Raw genomic sequence first — 3,835 nt, 5'->3', positions numbered from 1 at the left:
AAGTGCAGTGGTGTGATCTCAGCTCACTGCAACCTCTGCCTCCTGGGTTCAAGCAATTCTTGTGCCTCAGTCTCCCAAATAGCTGGGATTACAGGCATGTGCTACCATGCCTGGGTAATTTTTGTATTTTTAGTAGGGATGGGGTTTTACCACGTTGTCCAGCCTGGTCTCAAACTCCTCACCTCAGGTGATCCAAACTTCTTGTCATCCCAGAGTGCTGGGATTACAGGTGTGAGCCACCACACCTGGCTGACAGAATTTTTCAGAAAGGGAGAAAGGATCAGATATTTCATATTTCCCAATATTTTTGTTTTACTGTTAATGTTGTTGTGCTTTGATAAAACAAATGCCTCAGGGATTCACGGTCATTTATTTAGTAGAACCTATTTGAGAGGAAGGATTAGAGTCAACAGTTGGAGAATGATTCGCTTTCCATAAATAGGCAAGGTGACAACAGATTTTCTGGTAGTAATTGATAGAGTGAATGGCACTTCACAGGGAAAATATGCAAAAAAAAAAAAGATGCTGAGATTAATAAATATCTTAGAAGAAAGTTAAATATTTAAAAAATATTTGACAATAAATATTATTTCCAAGCTATATACAAAACTCAGGCATGCTAGGATTACAGTATGGCTGTATCACTTCTAAAAAAAACACAAATTGGATTAAAAACCTTATTAATAACACCAAAAGCCAAAGTCAGATTTTAAGATTATGTTCACATTGTAAATGCCAAATAAAAGTAAATTTTGCTTATGTGAGAAACTTGACCCTATCCAGAGAGGCCAAGCAGGTGTTCATATGATTTGGTGACTATAATGATTTTAGAATATAATCACCAATTTCTAGAAAATATGGTGGTTTACAAAAATTAAGAATGAATGCAAAGTTAATGGAAGACTGGAGCTTAGGTAAAATTCAGGCATAAAAATATACTTCAGAGGATAATAAGTAAATGTAGTAAATCAGGAAAGACCTGTCACAATGTGCTATGTTGTGAAAAATTAATATGTCTATATTTTTAAAGTCTGAGAGCTTTAATGGTGTTTGTCTTTTTGGATCGGCTCCTCCATGTGCTTTAATTAATTAAGAATCAACTTGTATTACTATTATCCTTGCTAGAGCTTCCAGCCCAGCAGTCTCACTTCTATTAGAACGCAGCAGAAGAAGGCAGCTTCCAGTTGTCCCACGAAACAGCCAGATGGCATGGCACACAACCTCACCCATTCTGCTGCTGTTAGCCATGTGGAAAATGCTTACTAGAGCTTCCAGCCAAGCGGCCTCCTTTTTATGTGAACTCAGCTGGAGGGCTCAGCTTCCTATTGTCCCAGGAAACACCTGAACAGCAGAGCATGCTCCACCTGAACCTGTCACTGGTAACCAGGCAGGTAATACCTGATATAGCTTCCAGCTTAGTAATCTTGCTTTGTGTGAGTTCAGGTAAAGTGTGCAGCCTCCTGTTACCCCAGGAAACACTTGTATGGCAGGATGTGTGACATTCCAACCACCACTGTCACTTGTCACTAGGTGGTGCAGACTCCTATTGCCCCGGTAACACACCGACAGCATGGCAAATAACTTCACTTGTCCTCACCTTTCATAGCCAGATGGGCCACATCTGCAAGAGATTCCAACCCACCTAGTATTTCCACTTTCATCTGAACTTCAGGAAGCACAAAGACAGCAGATTAGGTCTGACAGGTCAAAGTTATGGTTTTGTGTGCCAACTATGGCCCCTTCCTGAGGAGGACACATAGCAAGAACATTTAACAAAAGACACACAGACATGGAGAAAATAATCAGAAGGGGCTCCTCTAAGACCCAGGAGTGGACTAGAATCAAAGATAGTCAACTGAATTCATCTTATTTCATAATTAAATCCCTAAGAGCATCAAGAAAGGAGAAAGAAAAAACAGGTTCTGAAATTGAGGCAGTAATTAATAGCCTACCAACCAAAAAAAGTCCAGGACCAGATGGATTCACAGCTGAATTCTACCAGAGGTACAAAGAGGAGATGATACCATTACTTCTGAAACTATTCCAAACATAGAAAAAGAAGGAATCCTCGCTAACTCATTTTATGAGGCTAGCATCATCCTGATACCAAAACCTGGCAGAACCACAACAATAAAAGGAAATTTTGGGTGAATATCCCTGATAAAGATTGATGTGAAAATCCTAAATGAAATACTGGCAACACAAATTCAGCAGCACATCAAAAAGCTTATCCACCATAGTCAAGTCGGCTTCATACTTGGGTTGCAAGTCTGGTTCAACATACGAATATCAAAAAAACATAATCCATGACATAAACAGAACCAATGAAAAAAAAATGATTATCTCAATAGATGCAGAAAAGGTCATTGACAAAATTCAGCACCAGTTCATGCTAACAACTCTCAATAAACTAGGTATTGATGGAACATATCTCAAAATAATAAGAGCTACTTATGACAAACCCACAGGTCATATTATATTTAATGGGCAAAAGCTGGAAGCATTCCCTTTGAACATCAGTGCAAGACAAGGATACCCTCTTTCATCACTTCTATTCAACGTAGCATTGGAAGTTCTGGACAGGAAAATCAGGCAAGATAAAGAAATAAAGGTTATTGAAATAGGAAAAGAGGAAGTCAAATTGTCTCTGTAGATGACATGATTATATGTTAAGAAAACCCCACTGTCTCAGCCCCAAATCTCTTTAAGCTGATAAGCAACTTCTGCAAAGTCTCAGGATACAAAGCCAATGTGTAAAAATCACAAGCATTCCTATACACCAATAATAATAATAATTCAAAAACCAGAGAGCCAAATCATGAGTGAACTCCCGTTCACAATTGATACAAAGAGAATAAAATATCTATGAATACAACTAAAAAGGATGTGAACAACCTCTTTAAAGAGAACTACAAACCACTGCTTAAGAAAATAAGACAGGACACAAATAAATGGAAAGACATTCCATACTCATGGATAGGAAGAGTCAGTATCATGAAAATGGCCATACTGCCGAAAGTAATTTATAAATTCAATGCTATTGTCATCAACCTATCATTGACTTTCTTCCCAGAATTGGAAAAAGGAAACACTACTTTAAACTTCATATGGAACCAAAAAAGAGCCCGCAGAGCCAAGACAAACCTAAGCAAAAGGAACAAAGCTGGAGGTATCATGCTACCTGACTTCAAACAATATTACAATGGGACAGTAACCAAAACAGCATGATACTGGTACCAAAACGGATATACAGACCAATGGAACAGAATAGAGGCATCATAAATAACACTACACTTATACAACCATCTGATCTTTGACAAACCTGACAAAAACAAGCAATGGGGAAAGCATTCCCTATTTAATAAATGGTGCTGGGAAAACTGGCTAGCCATATGTAGAAAACTGAAATTGGAACCCTTCTGTACATCTTATACAAAATTAACTCAAGATGGACTAAAGACTTAAACATAAGACCTAAAATCATTAAAATCCTAGAAGAAAACTTAGGCAATACTATTTAGGACATAGGCATGGGAAAGGATTCATGATTAAAACACCAAAAGCAATGGCAATGAAAGCCAGAATAGACAAATGGAATCTAAATAAACTAAAGAACTTCTGCACAGCAAAATAAACTATCATCAGAGTGAACCGGCAACCTACAGAATGTGAAAAATTTTTGTAATCTATCCGTCTGACAAAGGGCTAATATCCAGAATCTACAAAGAAGTTAAAAAAAATTACCAGAAAACAAAGCAAAACAAAACAAAACAAAACCCTATCAAAATGTGGGTGAAGGATATGAACAGACACTTCTCAAAAGAAGACATTTATA

This window comes from Colobus angolensis, unplaced genomic scaffold (genome assembly GCF_000951035.1).
Source record: "Colobus angolensis palliatus isolate OR3802 unplaced genomic scaffold, Cang.pa_1.0 Scaffold643, whole genome shotgun sequence".
Taxonomy (NCBI): domain Eukaryota; kingdom Metazoa; phylum Chordata; class Mammalia; order Primates; family Cercopithecidae; genus Colobus; species Colobus angolensis.
Note: the sequence above shows the minus strand (reverse complement) of the source record.